At 44.7% G+C, this 7,666-nt stretch overlaps 1 long non-coding RNA gene across 1 annotated transcript; it reads right to left on the bottom strand.

The window, feature by feature from the left end:
• Positions 1-4,355: 4,355 nt before the first annotated feature.
• LOC115300740 lies at positions 4,356-6,837 on the bottom strand. The gene is made up of 2 exons (XR_003912811.1): positions 6,738-6,837; positions 4,356-4,984 (listed from the first exon to the last, which is right to left on the bottom strand). It is a non-coding gene; the product is annotated as an uncharacterized LOC115300740 (long non-coding RNA).
• Positions 6,838-7,666: the final 829 nt, after the last annotated feature.

Below are 7,666 nucleotides of genomic sequence, written 5' to 3'. Positions count from 1 at the left end.
AACCCACAGACTGTGAGATCATAACCTGCGCGGAAATCAAGAGTAGGCAGTTAACCGACTGAGTCACCTGGGAGTCCCTTCAACGCAGCACCATTTCAACGCAGCACGGAGCAAGTGTTTAAACCACCAATGATGCAGATTTAAGCTGCGAATCTGCAAAAATGCTAGACTATCACAGACCCATTTTCATTCTTTTCTTCTGACTCTGCTTAGTGCCCAGACCTCACTCTCTGCAGTTTTCTGGGAGGGACGAGTTTGTTTCTGATGCTGACTTCTGTCCTCCTCGTCCTGAGAAACCATCAGAACTGTAGCTCATGTTCACAGCTATCAAAGAAGAAAAGTAATTTTGACATTCTGCTTCTTTCTCTGGGTCTTCGCTTTTTTATAGAATTAGATGTGGATCTTGCTTTCTCTCTCCCTCTTTTTAATGATTTTGTCAGTTCTTTGATGCTTTTATGAAGATGAAAAGAAGAGTTATCCAGCATCCTTAGTTATTTTCTGCCAGAGGGTTGGTCCACATGATGAATCCTTCAGTTTCGGGAATCCTCAAATTCCAAGGCCCATCCAACGTTCACAACAACTCTATGATGCAGATGTTGTGAATCTGATTTTTTCCCATGAGGCAAGTGAGATTCAGGGAGTTTAAGTAATTTACAAAAGGTCACACCGCTAATACACGTTGGGGCCAAGATTCCCATCCAGGGTCCGTTCCTACTGGTCCCTCTATGTTCTCAGGTTCACCGCCCGCTAGGTGTCTGACCCATTACATGTCTTCGTTCATTAATGAAGATGGTAAACGAATCTACCTCCAAGAGCCATGCAGATGAACTGAGTTAACACGTGTGAAGACCCACAGCTATGTCTCACACACAGAAGGAACTTCATAATGCTTGCAGTTATTATAATTCTGTAGGGAAACCAGGCCTGTCTAGAAGGTGGAAGTTTATGACTTACTTAAAGTAGACTATTTACCAACCATTTTTTTCTCTCTCTCTTTTATTCATTTATTCACCATTTGTGGGCACTCCAGTGTCTAAGGTCTCCCATACAGTGTACATGTAGGCCTTTACAGCTTTGGGCCAAGGCCATGGGTGTTTCTCCATAGTGGACTCCTATTTTCCAAAGGGAGGGGCTACTTTCCTTCTGGTCGCAAGGATAAGCAAGGAAAAGCCTGTCTGAGTGAATGTTTTGTAATGACAGCCTGTTGATCTCCTTCCCTATTTTCTTCTCCTGTTTCTGAACCTGTTTCTTTAGCCTCTAGAGACACAGTGGACACATATGAAAATAGGCAGTTGCAATCATAAAGGTTTAGCCACCACACCTTCTCTCCCAGATGATGAGTCCTACAGCATATAAACTAATTGTCTTTTTAAAATAGCTCCAGCAACCCCTTCAGAGACTGCCAAGCCCTCTCTGAAAGAAGAGAGGCAACACCCAGGAGATCCAGAGAATCATCCTAAGGTGAATAGTTGACTAACCACAAATATCCACAGAGTCCTTACCAGAGTGCAGGCATCATGGAAGGTGGGAAGGAGACTATGACATAGTCCTGAGACTAGGTGAAGGGCACTAAGGTCATAAATCATCATTTTATTAAACGGTAGAGGATCGTCATAAGACAGTGTTCAGGTTCAAGGTGAATTGAACAGCTACCTGCTCTGGGTGCAAGGAATTCAGAAGGAAGGAAAGAGGGAAAGTGTGTGTGTGTGTGTGTGTGTGTGTGTGTGTGTGTGTGTGTGTAAGTGTTTTCTTATGGGTGTTAAGGTCTTGCTTGGGAGGCAAGTTGAGTGAGAACACTGCCTATGGGATGAGGAGCAAGGCAAAAGTGCGTCTGAAGGTCCAGGAAAATGGGGAACGACTAGAAGTTATATATTCAGTTAAAGTACAAAAATTATAGGAGTCAAGGTCTACGTAGGTATTTAATTAGAAGTGTGGCTTAAGGCAACACATATGAAATCAAGTGGTATCTACTCCATTTTGGTTCATTTAAAGTCAGTAGACTTATTCATATACCACATAGTTTTTGATTAAGCTATTCCTGGATTTGCGAGTACTTTTTGTAATAAACACCTAAAGATTGTAATAATCACCTTGCCCTTGAGAATAGGAATATGAAAGACCTCCTCATTCAGAGACCTACTAGATCATGAAAACAAAAGGGTCAGATCCTAGTCATTCAAAAGAAACAGAACCTCACCTCTTTTGTTCTGGACCCCGAATTCTGGGTTGAGTACAACTTGTTTTTGTTCTTGTACTATTTTCTTTGGGTCTTCATTCCCTTACATGTGATCTTGCCCCTGACCTTTGATCTTGGGTAAAATGAACCATAAAGATGGGATTGAGGAAAGTGTTTAAGACCTAAGACCAAGAATAAGGTTGATTCCATAGGGTTCCTGGTACATCTTTCAGAAATGAGCATGGTCTCTCCAAAGTGTCAACTGGGCTAAACCATTTGTGAGTGTAAAACGGCATAAAACCGCATGGATATATTATTATTTTATTTTATTATTATTTTTAAATGGTCAAAGATTCCTTTTTTTTAAACTTTATTTTGAGAGAAAGATAGAGAGAGAGAGAGAGAGAGAGAGAGAGAGAGAGAGCATGGGCAGGGTAGGGGCAGAGAGAGATTCCCAAGGAGGCTTTGTGCCATCAGCATGGAGCCCCACATGGGGCCCAATTTCACCCATGACCATGAGATCATGACTTGAGCTGAATCCAAGAGTCAGATGCTTACCCAACTGAGCCACTCAGACACCCCTGATATATTTATTATTTTAACATTTTATTGAGATGCAAGTTCATTGAAGTTTTAAATGCTAACAATTTCACCACTTGCTTTATGTTTAGGTATCAACTTGTATAAACCATAAAGTTGTTGCAGATCTAGTTGCTGTTAATCTTAATGTCCCTGGTTGACCGGCCATGAGGTGTATCCAAGACACTTCTTTCCTGTGTTACTTTGAGAGAAAGGATGAGGGAACAAAAATAGCAGGATGAGCAATGGAAAAAAGAGGGAGTGGGGTTTCACCCTGGGTCCCCAAGAGACAGCAGCGAAAAAACAACACAAAACAAATGAGAAATCCAGAAAGGCATTGAAAGGAGCCGGAAATGGCTCAGGAAACACAAAAGAAAGCAAAGGGCAAGAAGGAGGAAATAGATAGAGAGCCCCAGGCGTGGGCACTGGAGGGACTGGGATAGTCCCAGCTGGAGACGGAGATGTTTCCCAGAAAAATGAAAACCTGTCACCGCTGGAAACGAAAAGCAAGTTGGAAGCAGAGAGCATGATGGGATGACAGCGCTGCCGGGGTCCACGTGAGAGACGCCAGCCGAGCTGCAACTGAGTGGGAGCTGAGAAGGAAAACGTTCCTTCCACCTGGACACGCGCATGCTGCGGGGGCCGGAAATGATCCCGAGGCAGATCCCTCAAAAACACAAACCGGTATGTGGAAGTGCATTTGCAACAATTTACTAGGTGTTCAGGATTGCAGCTGGGTTGAGCTGGGGTCCCTGCAGATTCGCAGGAAGCAAGCCTCCGACCACACAGAGGGGGATGGACACTGGTTGAGCAGCACAGCAATGTTGCCAAAAGGGTGCTATTCTCTCCATTTTAGGGTGAGCCAAGGCGTGGAGCATGAAGTGACAGTGCATTATTCATTCACACCCAAGGTCACACAGATGAGAAGTGTGAAGCTGAGATTCAAACCTCAGCCTTTCTGGGCCCCAGTCTTACCACTTACCTCATGCTGGGCATTGTTTCATATTTGGAAATCTCACCTAGGGCCAAGTTTTTTATATATTTTCTCTGAGCCATGAGCTTAAGTGTCAGCGTATCAGCATTTCAAAAACCTGCCACTTCACATGACCCTAACACCTAGAGCTAAAATTGGACAGGATCTCAGAGCCCAGACGGTTTTTTCCCTTTTGGGGGTGGGGGTGGGGCAGGAAGCACTGAGTGGGTAGAGTCCGGATTTGGTAATATGTCCTTAACTGGCCCTTGGGCTTGACTCATATTCTTTCCTTATAGTCATAGCCTTGATTAAGAAATGAAGACCCCAGGGGGTGCCTGGTTGGCTCAGTCAGTTGAAAGTCTGATTTCAGCTCTGTTCACGATCTCTCAGTTCATGAGTTTGAGCCCAGCATTGGGCTCTTTGCTGTCGGCGCAGAACTCACTTCGACCTTATGTACCCTGCCCCCCGCCTATCCCCTACTCATGCTCTCTCTCCCTCTCTCTCTCAAAATAAAGTAAAAGTTTAAAAAAAAAGAAAGAGAGAAGAAAGGAATTAAGACCCCAGAAGAGAAAATACAAAAATAAGGATTTCCCTACTGTTATCTGAAGGAATCAGGTAATACAATTATTTTATATATTTAAAACACTTTATTTGGTCTTATGCCTTGAATTATTTGAAAGTGGAAACATTTTAAAATAGAAATATCAACTGCTTAGGGGAAGGTCAGGAACAGTCATTGAAAGCTTGTTAAGTATGGGGTGCTTTTTGATCTATATTGTTTCATTTACTTCTGGGAAGAAAGTATGCTCACTTTATAGATGACGAAATTGGGGTTCAGAGATGTGACAACAATAGTAAGTGGAAGAGTCAGGATTTGAACCCAAAACACTTGAATCTTAGCTAGGTGTCATATCAAGCTTTAGGAAGGAAGTCAGAGGACTTCAGGAGGGAAACCTTTAACGAGTAGGTTCTAAGGAACCTAGAACCGTATCAGGAACATGGTAAGCCTTCTAGAAGTGTTAACTCCCATGACTGGTGGTGTTATCATCAGAAGGCCAGCCGTAAGACCTCCTTTAGAAGAGAAACTCTGATACAGTCACTTCTCAACCACATCCGGAGACGGTGATCATTATTCTGATGATACCACTCGTATGCGACATTTACAGAGTGATTCAGGCTTTGCAAGTCTCCCACTTTTCCATTCTTAGGGCAAAGGGCTGTCACATGGATTTCCAGAAAGCTCTCATAGTTCACACCTAGAAGGAAATATACAAGGAATTTTTTTAATGGCTATTTATTTATTTATTTTTGAGAGAGAGAGAGAGAGAGAGAGAGAGAGAGAGAGAGAGAGAGCGAGCGAGCAGGGGAGGGGCAGAGAGAGAGGGAGACACAGAATCCGAAGCAGGCTTCAGGCTCTGAGTTGTCTGCGCAGAGCTCAACCTGGGGCTCGAACCCACGAACCGTGGGATCATGACCTGAGCTGAAGTCGGACGCTAAACCGACTGAGCCCCCTAGGTGCCCCGATACAGGAATTGTCTGACTTCAGACTATTGGTGGTGGTTTCAACAAGGCAAACTCAGGCCCTTCTTGCCACGAACAGAAAACTATTGTGGGTCAGAGATAAGAGACACATGGGTCAAGATGGTGGAGAAGGGCTTGCCTGGAGCTCTGTCCCCCTGAAATGTTCCCGGGGCTGACAAAGGGGCTCGCATAGCTCCACATTGAAGGCAAACCTAATTCAGATAAGACAGCCAGAATGGTCGATATTTAAGGACTGAAAAATGGAATTGAAATTATCCCTCTGTTTTTGCCTTTAAAGCTTGCTCCTCATGAGGTACTGCTAGATTGCTGATCAATTTCTCAGGCATTAGAAAAAGAGTTACATTTTGGGCAGAGCGCTCCCCCACCCCATCCCACGTCCCTCTCTGGGCCCTTGTTGGAGCTGATTTCTGCCTTCTTTGCCTGAGCTCTGCCTGCTGCTTCTCAGGGCTTCCTTCAGCATTATTCCCCCCCAAAGCCTGGTGAACTGCCTCCCCCACGTCTTGCTCTCTCCACTCAGGGTGAAGTACCCCGTCTCTGAGCTGGGTGAGACCCCGGGCATACCGCTCTACCCACATCATAGCTTGTGTCACTCTGAATTGATCTTTTTCTGCACTGAAAGTATCTGGCAAGGGTCCGAATCTCCACGCAGACCGGAGCACCTGGGTCTTCTGTCCTTCGTCAACCTGGTGACGGGTGTGCAGTTAACCCTCAGGACTGACAACGTGGCCGGAACCTCGTCCAGAACAGTGAGCCTGCCACGGTCAGCCATGCAGATGGGAGCTGAGATCACATGCCTAAAAAACAACCGACCTTCACTTGTGTTTTGAGTACCCTCTGGTTGCCAAATCTAGTTTTGAGAGGCCAAATAATACCTTGAAAGGCCAGTCTAAAAAATCTAGGTATAGAGATGACACAGGACCACAGAAGACAAGGGTGAAAGCCTGGGTGATGCTTTGATGCTTTTCATTCTCCCCAGAAGGTAGACTTTCCTGCCCCCCCCCCCCCGCCGATGTCGTCTTGGTTCATTTGCTGTCCCTTTAGGGCAGCAGCCGGAAATGGAGATTGATCTTGGTCCAGCCCCAGCACTGCTCTAGCTGATCTTCCTTCCAGGCGAAGCTGGGAGCCAAGCCTGGTACAGGCTACGATATGCGGGATTTGAACTTTCCTGGCACTTGCATGAAACAGTGTGATCTAACTGGTAGCAGAAATTCCATGTTTGTGCAGGACAACATCTGCAGATTTTATCTTCGGTACAGCCCAGATACAGTCACACTTGGTATTTAAAGAATGACGTGAAGCAACCGCAGAAAGAGATAAAACGGCAAGTACTCTCTGCCCAGAGCCTAGGTAGCCCTTTCAAATATGAATAGGCTGCATAACTAGAAAAGGAAATAGGAAAGATTGGGGGTGGAGGGAGGGAGGAGGGCAGAGATAGGAGGATTTATCTCTCAGAGCTGGCATACATACAGTCATCCGTCCTGTGTCAGCTTTGGAGTGGCGGGAACACGAACCATCTAGAGCTAGAAAGATGTGGACTCCTGGTGCTGGCATGCGCAGAATGACGTAGGCACGAAGTTATTCGTTGCAACATTGCTAATATAGCAAAAGTTGGAAACGACCCAATATCCAACCGTGGAGGGCTGGTTAATTCACTTTATGGTATGTCCATACAATGGAATGCTGTGCTCTGTAAGAGGAAAAGAATGAGGAAGCGCTTAGTGTGGTGGATAAAAAGATTTACAAGATATATTGCTCTGTGAAAAAAGCAAGACACAGGGCTGGAGGCACAGTACGCCATGTTTTGTGCAAAAATGGAGGAAAAATAAGAATATATATTCTTTTTTTTTAAGTTTTTTTTTTTTTTTTTTTTTTTTTTTTTTTAGAGAGATAGAGAGCATGAGCTGGGGAGGGGCAGAAAGAGAGGGAAAGAGAGAATCCCAAGCAGGCTCTGCAGGATCAACACAGAGTCCCACGTGGGGCTTGAAGCCACCAACCATGAGATCAGGACCTGAGCTAAAGTCAAGAGTCAGGCGCCCAAATGACTGAGCCATCCAAACACCCCAGAATATATATTCTTACCTACTGTTACATGCATAAAGAAATGATAAAAGTAAAAAACAAGGAACAGAAGGTGGCAGTTACCTGTGTGTGTGACAAAGAAGATAAAAGAGGGTGAGAGCTGGATATTTGGGGGTCGGGGGTACAGGAGACTTTATTGTATACCTCGGGATTTTTTGAAACATGGGATTGTATTATTATCTATGAATTAAAGCAATCAAACAAACAAAAAGTCACACAAACAAGCATCATGGCTCAGCTGATCCTAGGAATTGACCTATCTTCTTCCAGTCTCAACTTTGCCATCTGGGAAATGGGGATATTTCCATTGCCTGGTA

This window comes from Suricata suricatta, chromosome 9 (genome assembly GCF_006229205.1).
Source record: "Suricata suricatta isolate VVHF042 chromosome 9, meerkat_22Aug2017_6uvM2_HiC, whole genome shotgun sequence".
NCBI classification, from domain to species: domain Eukaryota; kingdom Metazoa; phylum Chordata; class Mammalia; order Carnivora; family Herpestidae; genus Suricata; species Suricata suricatta.
Note: the sequence above shows the minus strand (reverse complement) of the source record. Positions and strands in the feature narration are given on the sequence as shown.